The sequence below is a fragment of the Gossypium arboreum genome, chromosome 4 (assembly GCF_025698485.1).
Source record: "Gossypium arboreum isolate Shixiya-1 chromosome 4, ASM2569848v2, whole genome shotgun sequence".
NCBI lineage: Eukaryota > Viridiplantae > Streptophyta > Magnoliopsida > Malvales > Malvaceae > Gossypium > Gossypium arboreum.
The window spans coordinates 6979383-6993189 of NC_069073.1; the positions used below are offsets into that span (position 1 = coordinate 6979383).

The following is a 13807-nucleotide window of genomic DNA, read 5'->3' on the forward strand; positions in this document are numbered from 1 at the left end:
TTTTCTTTTGTTTGCTTCTTGCAGGTTCTTGTAGTTTATAACTAGAAGAAACCCATCAGGACCTCTACTCTTTGACAGTGAAATTGAAAGCACAGCTCACAGAAATCATAGAGAAATAATACGAAGTCTATAGTATATAGAGAAAGAGCATGAGGACGATACCAATACCACTGAGGAGATGGCTGAAAATCAGAATAATCCGCTACCTCTTATGGTTGCCGCAAATCCTATAAATCATAATCCTACTCCTCGTATTATGTACGATTATGCTAAGCCTAATTTAGTGGGGCTTAGACCTGCAATTGCTGCAAATAATTTCGAACTGAAACCTAACACTATACAAATGATTCAACATTTTGTTCAGTTTGATGGTTTGCAGGATGAAGACCCAAATACTTATTTGACCAACTTCTTAGAGTTCTGTGATACTTTCAAAATAAATGGCATTTTTTATGATGCCATTCGCCTTCGGTTATTTCCCTTTTCATTGTGGAATAAAGCTAAACAGTGGTTGAACTTGTTACCACGAGGTTCCATCACTACTTGGGAACAGATGACCGAGAAGTTTCTACTAAAGTACTTTCCACTCGTTAAGATAGCCAAATTGAGGAATGATATCTATAGCCAAATTGAGGAATGATATCTCTTCCTTTGTACAGATGGATTTAAAGATTTTATATGATGCATGGGAGAGGTATAAAGACTTATTAAGAAGGTGCCCTCACCATGGGTTACCTTTATGGCTACAGGTTCAAACTTTTTACAACGGTTTAAACCCCTCAACTAGGCAGTTAATCGATGCAGCCGCCGGTGGAACCTTAAATATCAAAACACCTGAGGAAGCTTATGAATTTATTGAAGAGATGTCACTGAATAACTATCAGTGGCAAGTCATGAGGACAAAGCCTAATAAAGCAACCGGTGTTTTCAACCTCGACATGGTCACTATGTTATCAAACCAGGTAGAGCTTTTAAATAAAAATATTGATGGTTTATGTGTCTCTGTACAGGTACATTAGGTGATGTAGTGTAACACAAGTGGAGGGGGAATGAATAATACAGAATGCCTAGCTTACGACCCTAGCACTAGAAATGAACAAGTCAACTATATGGGTAACAATTCTAGACCTCAGAATAACCCCTATAGTAATACTTACAATGCAGGTTGGAGGAACCATCCCAATTTTTCTTAGGGTGGTCAAGGCAATCAAAGACTACAACCCCCTCCAAGCTTTCAACCACCTTACCAGCAGGAAAAGAAGCCAAACCTTGAAGAGATGCTAACGAAATTCATCTCGATGTTAAAAACACGTTTCCAAAACACCGAAACAGTGCTTAAAAATTAGCAAGCGTTGATTCAAGGTCTCGAGACTCAAATAGGTTAGCTTGCTAAGCTGATCTCAGAAAGATCACAAGGTAGCTTGCCTAGCAACATCGAGACTAACCCAAGAGAGCAGCTTCATGCGATTACCATTTAATATGAAGAAGGGTTAGTTGAGTCCGAACCAGAACCAAGGCAAGAAACTGTGGTAAGTCAAGATAAGGTGGATGAAAGCCAGAACAAACAAAAATCGATAAGCAGAGAATATACACCTCGCGTGCCATACCCTAAAGCGACCAAGAAAGACCACACAGATGAAAAATTTGGTAAATTTCTTAACATCTTAAAAAAGTTACATATTAACTTACCATTTATTAAAGCTCCTTCGTAGATTCCCAACTCGGTTAAATTTTTAAAGGAGCTTCTAGCAAACAAATGGAAGTTCGATGATTCATTGCATGTGAAGTTGAATGCAGTTTGCTCGGCCATTTTGCAGAACAAACTACCTAGTAAATTGAAAGATCTAGGGATTTTTACTATTCCTTGTTTAATTGGTAGTTTAGCTGTTAATAATGCTTTGGCGGACTTAGGGGCAAGTATTAACGTCATGCCCTATAAAATGTTTAAGCAACTAGATCTTGGGAAGCCCAAACAAACTAGGATGAGTATTCAACTAGCAGATAAAACTATTAGATTTCCTAGGCATATCATTGAAGATGTACTAGTAAAATTTGATAAATTCATATTCCCAGTAGACTTTTTTGTTTTAGACATGGAAGAGGACGGTGACGTTCCTTTAATCTTAGGGCGACCCTTTTTAGTAACTGATAAACCATAATATATACATATTTTTATCTCATGCTTGGCATATTTTTGGATGATTTACCATAAGATTTAGTGAATTTGATGTTTCTGATCCTTTAATTTTGATGGTCATGAAACTAACTATAAATTTGACAAAGGCAAGCACACCTATCGAATAGTAGTATAGTTCTGGTGAGACCGAAAATATAGTATCCACGAGGACTAAAAGTACTAGTAATTACTATATTTTTATTATCTAGCCTAAGAATTAAAGTGTGTTTTTAAACTAAAACTAATTATGTAAATTAACTAAGATTACGGCAAAGATAAAGTTTGGAAAATACTTTAGGAAAAACCGATGGAGAAAGCAATACCCAAGGAAGAATCCACCTAAATTTCACTTATTACTTCTGAATTAGACAATTTATTTACTTAACTTAATCTGTAGAAACCCTTAATTTATGTTAATAACTCTCTTAAGACTAAGAACAACTGTCTTTAGGTTGATTAATTGAAATCTCTTTCTAATTAAAACCTCTATTGTCGCATTAACTCGATCTATGGATTCCCTTATTAGATTTGACTCTAATCCGACAGATTTATGTTGTCCTATCTTTAGGATTGCATTCAACTCCGCTTAATTATGAATGATCTACTCTAAAATAGGGACTTTCGCTCCATTGAATAAGCACATCAAAACCTGAATTAATATCCTGGAATATTAAAATAAGAATTTAGAACTCACAATTAAGAATAAGAATAAGTTTTTATCATATAATTCAAATAGTAATAAGATTCATCATAGGTTTCATCCCCTTTAGCATTTAAGAAGTTTAGTTCATACTAATGGAAAACAACAAAATATAAAGAAAACCCCAAAGAACTTCTAGGAATTTGGATGAAAATCTTTAGTCTTGATGTAGATCCTTGCTTCCGAGATGATTCGGATGGCTGTCCTTAGGTATTTTCTACTTCTAACTCTGCGTGTCACCTTTAATCTTGTTTTAGGGTGTTTATATAGGCTTTAAAATGCTTCCAAACCCTCAAAAGTGGCCTTTTCCAAGTAGAACTAGACTTGGGCTCAACAGGGACATGGCTGTGTACCACGCCCATGTGCAAGTGCTCAAACTGTGTGCAATTCTGACTTGGATTATTGTCGACATGGCCACGACACACGAGCGTGTGGACTGCCCGTGTGGAAGTGCCTAGGCCGTGTGTAACACTGTTTTAAGCCCAGTTTGTCCGTTTTGGCTCGTTTCTCGCTCTTTTTGTTATCCTAAGCTCTCCTAAGTATTAAAACATGAAATTAAAGGATTAGGAGCATCAAATTCACTAAAACCAAGGAAAAAATCATCCCTAAGTATGCCAAGGATGGGGTAAAAATATGTATAATTTACAGTTTATTAAATATCCCACACTTAAGCATTTGCTTGTCTTCAAGCAAAATCCTCAACTCACAATCAAAATAAATTCTTCTCAACTTATAATTCTCATCAATAATGTTTCAAAATAATCCACAAGCAGTCATACATTTAATATTTAACTAAAAGAACATTAAAGTTTCAAATTGTCAAAGTTGAGCATTTTAATCATAAAATTATAGGCATCCCCCTTTATCTAAGCAATTATCTTTAATTCCAAATTGATAATGGTTGACATCCTCACTAAAGGTTCACTCAAATCACTCAATGTGTTTAAGGTTCAATGATTAAGCACTCATTAGTCAAACATGAAAAGTTATTGCCATAGGCTTGCATGAAAATCAAATCTCCACCACTATAAGTAAGATGATACACAAATTAAAAGGTCTTTGAAGGGTTGTAACGGGGTTTTGGGTTAAGGTGTGGATAAAGCCTGAAAGAGAAACGGTTAGAATCGAGATTAACTTGATAAATTACATAACTGGAAAAATAACTAACATCAATTGAATAAACATGAGCTTTATTTCAGAATATGGTATTAAATAATTAAGCTCAAAAACAAAGAATTACTACCAATATTTTATTTTAAGAATAAGAACAAATAATTGTATAAGAGAAAATTATAAGATTCAAATGAAAGAAACTAGTTAGGCAATTGACCAAATCAAATCTCGACAGAAAGGGACTCAATAAATTAGGAAGAATTCTCAATGAATCAAAAGGTATGATATAGGGGTTAAAATTTAGGGTAAATTAAAAAAAAAATAGTTTGTTAAGTTCAAAGGGGTTCACTAAGGGTTAATTATGAGGATAGGCTTTTTATGGGGTAAATGGGTTAGAACTTAAGTGCCTTTATCATTTTCGTATATCAAATCAAAGGTGTGGTCTTGACATGTATATTCGATGCAAGTTATAAAATAACAATTCTGTGTTGACACACTTATAACCAATAAAATCAGTGAGCAAGAAAGATATATGCTCTTAAAAGGATCAAAATCTCACAAAAATTATGGGTATTTGATGTCAATCCTGTAAATTCAAAACTTCAAGATAATACCTCAATTCAGGGAAACAACCTAGCAATTTTATTTCTCAAAAGTCAACTCATCATGCTTGATTCCCTAATGTCTTTAAAGTTCAAACAATCAATACACAATTACCTATGGTTTAATTTAAAACATATCAATAAAAATCATAGATCAATCAGAATTTACTCTAATAACGATATGAGAAAATTATTAAGAACAAGATAAAAATTCAGGGATTTTCTGATAATCACATAAATAACCTCCCTACACTTAAGGTATACATTGTCCTCAATGTACAGAGGTAGATAATAGCAATATAAGCATAAGATTAGAAGAGAGGGAGAGAATCGAAACTGCCCTGAATTTGGATGTAATCTCTGAAAGAGCGGGAACAGGTTTATGAAGGTGAAGTGTATGTGACATGTAGATAGAGGTGAAGGTGGTGGTAGAGGTTGGGTTCCACAATCACAGTGGCTAGCGAAAAGGTTATCATGATGGTCGGTGTCGTGGTGGCTATGGTTGTAGTCGAGCAGGACCTGGAAGTCGTGGCTGATTGTATGTGTATGCCTTAGCAGTACCCATCGACTGAACCTTTTGAAACTGCGATACCATCAATAATATTTAAGGAATTTATATGTATATGGTTGATCGCGTGATTTCGTGATAGGTTTTAAATATTTATAATTGCTCATTCTTGAACTAAGTATTATCACGATGTAGGCAAGTGTACCTATCAAACCGTAGTATAGTTTTAGAAAGACCTGATTGTCGAACCCAAAGGAGCTAAAAGTACTAGTAATGACTGTCTTTTTATTATCTACCTAAGAATAAAGAGGTTTTTGTTTTAACTAACTAATTGTCTAAACTAAGAACGCACAGAGAAAAGAAGTAGGGAATTGCTTTTGGGGAAAATCGATTGACTTAAGACAATACCTAAGGAAAAATCCACCTAGACTTTACTTGTTATTCTGGCTCCGAATCGGACGATTTATTCATTCAAATTGTTCCGTAGACATCCCTAAGTTATGTTATTATCCCTATTCAAGACTAATAATGTCTAATCCCTAGATTGAATAACCGAGACTTTTCTTTAATTAACACTCGAGGGTTGCATTAATTCGATCTATAGATCCCCTTATTAGGTTTCACCCTAATCCGGAAAAATCTTGTCACCCTATGTCTAGGCACACAATCAACTCCGCTTAATTATGACAAATGTACTCTTAGACAGTGTTTATTCCTCTTCTGAATAAGAGCTTGTCTTGAATCAATATCCTGGGATATTAAAACAAGAATTAAGAACACATAATTAAGAACAAGTTAAATATTTATCATACGATTCAAAAAATAATAACAAGATTCGTTTTAGGTTTCATTCCCCTTTGGTATTTAGGGGTTTTAGTTCGTAACTAAATAAGAAAACATCTCAGAATAATAAAGAATACAAAACATAAAGAAAACCCAAAACTCCTGAAGGGAAATTGAGGAGAGATCTTCAGTATTGATGATGAATCCGGCTCCTGAAATGGATCAATTGGCTTCCTTGGAATAATTCCTTACCCCCTATTCTTCGCCTCCTTTTTCCTCCTTCTCTAGGGTGTATTTATAGGCTTTGGGATGCCTAGAAGCCCTCAAAATTAGCCTTTTCTGAATTGGAATCAACTTGGGCTCGACAGGGACACGTCTGTGTTCAATTACTTCAGGACATGCTCGAGCCTGCCAAATTGGCACGGCCATGGTCTGCCCGTGTGAGGAGGTCCAGGCCATGTTGATTTCGTACTTTGGCCCATTTTCTCCTTTTTTGGCTTGTTTCTCATTCCTTTTGCTCTCCTATTCTCTCCTAAGTATAAAACATGAAATTAAAGCATTAGGAGCATCGAATTCACCAATTCTAATGAGAAATCATCCATAAAATGCATTAAACATGGGGTAAAAATATGTATAATTTACGGTTTATCAAAAACCCCTACACTTAAGCATTTGCTTGTCCTCAAGCAAAATTCTCAACTCATAATCAAAATAAATTCTTCTCAACTTACAATTTCTATCGATAATATCTCACATTAATCCATAAGTAATCCTACATTGAGAATTCAACTAAAAGAACATAAAAGTTCCAAACATTCCAAGTTGAGCATTTTATTCATGCAAACATAGGTGTCTCCCCTCATCTAAGTAATTACTTTTGATTCAGAATATCACAAAGTTTTACATCCTCACTAAAGATTCACTCAAATCACTCGAGGTGTTTAAGGACAATAAATGAAGCACTCAATAGTCAACAATGAAAAGTCATTACCATAGGCTTGCATGAAAATCAAATCTCCACCACTATAATTTAAGATGATACATCAATCAAAAGGTCTTTAGAGGGTTGTAACGAGGCTTGGTTAGGGGGAGTGGTCACAAGCTAAAAGAAAGGGTTAGAATCGAGATTGAATTGAAAAATTACCTAACTAGAAAAAGAGTTAATCTTCACTTGCGTACAACAGAGCTTCTTATCAGAATATGAAATTACAGATATGTATACATAGTTTTTTTTTTAAAGAACAAGTTAAATAATCAAACAATACATAGCTAAGCAATTTCTTCAACTCAAATCTCGACAAAAATAGGAATCAAATTAATTTAGGGGATTTCAATAATAATGGGTTAAGGGTTAATATTGAGGTTAATGCAAGGAATGGCTTGTTAGGTTCAAGGGGGTTTACTAGGGGTTAATCGTGGAGGTAGGCTTTTCATGGCATGAGTAGGCTTTTCATGGCATGAGTGGGTTAATCCTAAGTGCCTTAATCATTTTGACATATCAAATCAAATGGTGTGGTCTCAACATGCATAATCAAGTAAGTTGAAGAATAATAGTTCAATACTGACGCACTCAAAGCAATAATAAAAGTGAGCATGAAAGAATTAATAGATGCTCAAAAGGATAAAAATCTCACAAATATTATGGCTTTTTGATGTTTAAACTCATGACTTCCAATGCAAAGTAATACCTAGACTTGGGGAAACAACCTATAATTTTAAATTCTTAAAAATCAACTTATCATGCTTGATTCTCTAATGTCTTAAAGTTTAAACAATCAATGCATAAATCCCAATTTTTTAATTCAAGATATATCAATCAAAATCATAAATTAATTAAAATTTATCCTAAATATGATATGAAAGCTTTTCAAGAGAACAAGGCAATCATTAAAGGATTTTTTTGATAATGAAATAAATATTCCCCCCACACTTAAGATGTACATTGCCCTCAATGTACAAAGATAGATAATAAAGTATAAAAATAAGATAGGAGAGAAGTGAAACTTCCTGTATAATGAATTCCTCGAACTAGAGTTTTGGAGAGTAATCGGTTCGAGAGTGGAGGAGGACACTCCGGCAGTCGTAGAGGTTCATTAGTCCATAAGTCCTATGCCAAAAGAATATTATATCTAGTGGTAGCTATGGTCGTGGTCGATCAGGACATAGTAGTCGTGGAGAACCTTTCCCGGTGGAGTTTTAGTTCCTATGTAACGATGAGCTTAAGAGCTCTATATAACTGTGATAAAATCAGGAACTTTTTAGGGGATATTAGGGAGAATAATTACTCAAAAAGAAATAATCAAAATTAATAATTAAAAATAAAATTTCTAAAATCTAATAAAAATTAAAAAGTATTTTAAATAAAAATTAAAAACATAAAATAATAAATAAATATTTTTAAGCATCTTCATCGCTGGATGGCTCGCGAGGTGGGACTGGTGATGAGATGTGAAGGTGTTGACAAATCTGCTGTAGAGTAGCATCAATGTTGTCAAATTTTTGAAAACATTGCTGCTCAAATTGGATGAGGCGCTCAGAGATGTCAGCATATGAAGCCACCGCATGAACTGGACGAGAGGGTAGTGGTGGCTGAGTCGGTAGGTCCTTATGCTATGGGGGACATCATCAAGAATGTCTTCGTAGGCCTCCTCCTCGGTAAATTGGGTGAGACGATACTGGAGAGGGTAGGTTCCTCGGCGTCTCTCGATCATCCTCATGCTAAGCATGCTCGAGATGCCTTGTGGAGACATCTGGCCAATAAGGGTGAGGGATGATTCTTGGGCTGCGGTCTTGAGGAGCCCAAAGTGTCGCGCTAGTCGAGTCACGTAGAGGCCAATGGAGATGACCCCTTTCCAATGCTGCTCCGTCTGGTGCTGAATCGCGAGGGCGATGAAATAGGCAAGGTCGATGACGTGCCCTTGCGACATACACCATAAGAAGTAGATGTCGTGGGTGTTGACGACGCCAGTGCTCTCTCGCCTCTCTGTAATCGTGTGAGCTAAAATAGCGTGTAAGTACCTTAGGGATGGTGGGAGAACTGATGCCTTGGAGCGGCTAGGATTGTAGGAGGCCGTGCTAGGGGCCAAAGTGTGCTAGCACTTCGAGGGAGAGAAATATATGTGGTGACTGAGAGCATGTAGTTCATTCTCCTCCTTGAACTCCTCCATATATAAGCCTAGTGTAGCACCAAACTCTGGGATGCTTAGCTGGCAGACTAACCCGCCTAGGCGAAACTGCACCATGCCGGGATCATCGTAGTTCGTCATTATGGTCTGGAGATGGAATGTTGAGCATAGTTCCATCGTGAACTCCAGGTATGTTTGTTCGATGATCCCAAAGAATAGCTCCCAAGGGTCGGTGGTTAAAAGAGCCCGAATTTCATCAGCCATCTGAACTTGTTCTATGGCAGCCCAATCGATGCAGCAGCCCGCAATTAAAGGTCGGGCCCCAAGTATCTAGAAAAGTTCTTCCTGAGGCCTTCGGGGGAACTATAGAAGAGGGTGACGAATTTTTGCGGTTGGACTCACGGAAGAGGATGCTCCCTTCCTCTTCTTTAAAGCAGGTATGGTGGTTTTCTTTCCTCTTGAAGACGACATTGCAGGCTTGTAATATAAAGAATAATAATAATAGGTAAACGGATTCGAAAAAATAGAAGGCATGAATTTGGAACTAATTATTTCAGCCAATACTATTAATATGAAGCAAACTTAACCACAATAACAATGAGAATGAGAATAGAAATGTAATTGGTATGAGGTTTTCCTAATTTAACACGGAATGTATGATAACTAACTTAGGAATGCAAATTAAATGATATACATTGGCATGGTAATAGCATGAGAATAAACATAATAATGTCGTGGGTATGAGATGTTCCTAATAACTTGATTTAACACCAAATGTATGATAACTAATCTAAGAATGCAAATGAAATGATGGAAAAATGAAAAATAGTTCAAAATATATGAAGATTATGTTGATAATAAGCATTAGAAATAAGTAAAATAGAAGTGAAAGGAGTACACAAACGCTAAGAGAAAGAGATTGAGCGTCAAAAATGAAGTGGGAAGCAGCGAACAGGCGTGGAGGGGAGGCTGTGTGGAGTTGCATTTTTGAATGGGGAAGAAAGTGAATAGTGCAGGGTATTTATAGATTTTAGGCCACACGGCCAGGACACACGCCCGTGTCCCCTAATTTCAACTCGTGTTATTTGCAAATTTCAAAATTGGGCGCGTCTGACATTTAGTACACGCCCGTGTTCCTCGGGCGTGTGGGTTCACACGATCGTGTCGGACAGCCGTGTCTAGCTTCGTTTGCTTCTCCCACGCCCGTGTGTGCAACCCCACACCCATGTTAATTTAACAGGTTCGACCACGGGCTACACACCCGTGTTGTTTTAACAGGTTTGCCCACGGTTCTTCCGCACGGGCGTGGAGTATGCCCGTGTTGTTTTGGTAGGCTCGACCACGACCATATCGCACGGTCGTGGCATTTAATCGTAGCCCGTGTTGGGGAAATCTTTTGCCCTATTTTCACACGGCCTTAAGCACTCCAGTGTGCTTGGCCGTGTCTCTGTGGAAACACCTGTATTTAAGATTTCTATTAGTAAGTTAGGAGTTAAATACCAAAATTTAAAGAAATTAATATTGTTAGTGCTCGGGTTACTTCCAGAGAAGCGCTTATTTATAGTCTAAGCTCGACTTACCTCTCTAGTGAATGGTCATGGTGGTTTGAGGAGTTTATACTCCTCATTCCTGCTATCAATCTCATCAAAATAGGATTTTAATCGGGTGTTGTTTACCTTAAAAGTGCCGAACTTGGGATAACTCACCTCCACCGTACCGAATGGAAAAATAATGAGTACAGTAAAAGGGATTTCCTCATTCGGTGTGGTAGTGACAATGTAAGGATCTACGGTATCTAATAAGACCTTATCACCAACCTTAAGTTGATTTGGAGAGGTATCGGGCTTGTTTTGGCATAGTTTCAGTTTGTCAGGTGTTCTTGGTTTGTGCATCCGCCATTCATCAAGTTCCTTGATTTGTAGTCTTCGATCTTCATGAATAGGTCCTCTATTATTGCTTGAGAATGACTCGTGTGCTTTCTTCAGACTCATTTTCTACAAAGTAGGTTGCACCATATTGTTAGGTTTAGTAGAATGGTTTAAATGATCACCTTCAATTCCTGATGTGTTGCCAGAATTGCGAGCTTGAAGGGTGATTGTTTCGTCTCCCACCCTGAGTGTGAATTCACCTGTGCTAACATCAATGATGGTTTTAGCAGTTGCTAAAAATGGCCTTCCTAGAATTAAGGGAGTGTTGCTATCCTCTTCTATGTCTAGAATAATAAAGTCAACGGGAAATATAAATTTATCGATTTTAACTACCACATCTTTAATAATACCTCTAAGGAATCTTATAGTTTTGTCTGCTAATTGAATGCTCATCCTAGTTTGTTTGGGTTTCCCGAGACCTAGTTGCTTAAACATTTTGTAAGGCATGACGTTGATACTAGCCATTAGATCAGCTAATGCATGATTAACATCTAAACTATCAATTAAGCAAGGAATAGTAAAGCTCCCTGAGTCTTTTAGTTTGTTGGGTAGTTTATTTTGGAGAATGGCCGAGCAAACTACGTTCAGCTCAACATGTGACGCCTTGTCTAAATTCCGCTTATTTGCTAAAAGCTCCTTTAAAAATTTCATTGCATTTGGCATCTGCGATAGAGCTTCAATAAACGGTAAGTTAATATGTAATTTTTTTAAGAGTTTAAGGAATTTACCAAATTGTTCATCTTAGCGGTCTTTCCTTGTCGTTTTGGGGTATGGCACACGAGGTTTATATTCGACAGTGAATGGTTTGTTTGTATTTTGATCTACCTCACATTGACCTTTACTTACCACATTTTCTTGCCTCGGTTCTGGTTCAGGCTCAACGACTCCTTCATCATCTTGAATATTAAATGCGTTGAGTTGTTCCCTTGGGTTAGGTTCGATATTACTTGGAAAACTACCTTGTGGTCGTTCGGAGATTAGTTTGGAAAGCTAGCCTATCTGAGTTTCGAGGCTTTGGATCAACGCTTGTTGATTTTTAAGTATTTTCTCGGTGTTCTAAAAACGGGTTTCTGACACTGATATAAACTTTGAGAGCATCTCTTCAAGGTTTGGCTTCTTTTCCTGTTGGTAGCTCGGAGGATGTTGTGGTCTTTGATTTCCTTGACCACCCCATGAGAAATTGGGGTGGTTCCTCCAACCTGCATTATAAGTGTTACTATATTGATTGTTTTAAGGTCGAGGATTATTACGCATGTAGTTTAATTGCTCGTTATCCATGCTATGGCCATAAGGTTGGTATTCTGAATGGTTTGTTCCACCGCTACTTGCTTCCACTGCATTACTGGGTGAACCTGTGAAGAACTAAGAAAACCAACCTGATTAGAGAGCATGGTGACCAAATCGATGTTATAAACGCCAGCTGTTTTCATTGGCTTTGTCATCATGACTTGCCACTGATAGTTATTCAGTGACATCTCCTCTATAAACTCATAGGCATCTTCCGGTGTTTTATTGTTGATGGTTCTGCCCGTCGCTGCGTCAACCATTTGCCGAGTCGAAGGATTCAGACCATTGCGAAATGTTTGTACTTGGAGCTAAAGTGGTAACCCATGGTGGGGGCATATTCTCAAAAGGTCCTTGTATCTTTCCCATGTATCGTAGAGTGTTTCTAAATTCATCTGCACAAAAGAAGAGATATCATTACGTAATTTAGCCGTTTTAGCCGACGGAAAGTATTTTAGTAAAACTTTTTCGGTCATTTGTTCCCAAGTAGTAATTGACCTTCGTGGTAACGAGTTCAACCACTGTTTAGCTTTGTTCCTTAATGAAAAAGGGCATAACTGAAGATGAATGGCATCATCAGAAACGCCATTGATTTTAAATGTATCGCAAAATTCCAGAAAGTTTGCTAAGTGAGCATTGAGATCTTCATCCTGCAAACCATTAAACTAAACAAATTGTTGTATCATCTGAATAGTGTTAGGTTTTAATTCAAAAGTTTTTGCAGCTACAACAGGTCTAACTATACTAGATTCAATTCCTATTAAAGAAGGTTTAGCATAATCATACATAGTGCGTGGAGCAGGATTTTGATTCACCGCAATTGCAGGAGGTAATTGATTGCCTTGGTTTTCAGCCATCTCTTCAGTTGGGGGTTGTGTATCATCTTCTTGCTCGTTCTCCGTGTATCTTAAGCTGCGCCTTATTTCTCTTTGGTTTCTACGAACTGTACGATCAATTTCTACGTCAAAAAGTAATGGTCTCGACGGGTTTCTTCTAGTCATAAACTATAAAAACCTGCCAAAAGAAAGAAAGAGTAGGTTAATAAATAATAATAATAATAAAATTAAATTAAATTGCAAGACAAATAAATGGCTAAAGTAATAAAAATTGAGCGTTCCTAATATTTCAGTTCCCCAGCAACGGCGCCAAAAACTTGATCGTGTGATTTCGTGATAGGTTTTAAATATTTATAGTTACTCGTTCTTGAACTAAGTATTATCGCGATGTAGGCAAGTGTACCTATCAAACAGTAGTATAGTTTTAGCAAGACTGGATTGTCAAACCCAAAAGAACTAAAAGTACTAGTAATGTCTGTCTTTTTTATTATCTAGCCTAAGAATAAAGAGGTTTTTGTTTTAACTAACTAATTATCTAAACTAAGAACGCGCAGAGAAAAGAAGTAGGGAATTGCTTTCGGGGAAAATCGATTGACTTAAGACAATACCTAAGGAAAAATCAACCTAGACTTTACTTGTTATTCCGGCTCTGAATCGGACGATTTATTCATTCAACTTGTTCTGTAGACATCCTTAAGTTATGTTATTATCCCTATTCAAGGCTAAAAACATCTAATCCCTAGATTGAATAA

General features: G+C 36.9%; 2 non-coding genes across 2 annotated transcripts; one reads left to right on the forward strand and one right to left on the reverse strand.

Moving 5' to 3' along the window:
* Nucleotides 1–626: 626 nt before the first annotated feature.
* Nucleotides 627–733, reverse strand: LOC128292138 (small nucleolar RNA R71). The gene has a single exon (XR_008282123.1). It is a non-coding gene; the product is annotated as a small nucleolar RNA R71 (small nucleolar RNA).
* An 11807-nt stretch (nucleotides 734–12540) lies between these two features.
* On the forward strand, nucleotides 12541–12647 carry LOC128292513 (small nucleolar RNA R71). The gene has a single exon (XR_008282498.1). It is a non-coding gene; the product is annotated as a small nucleolar RNA R71 (small nucleolar RNA).
* The last annotated feature ends 1160 nt before the right edge of the window (nucleotides 12648–13807 follow it).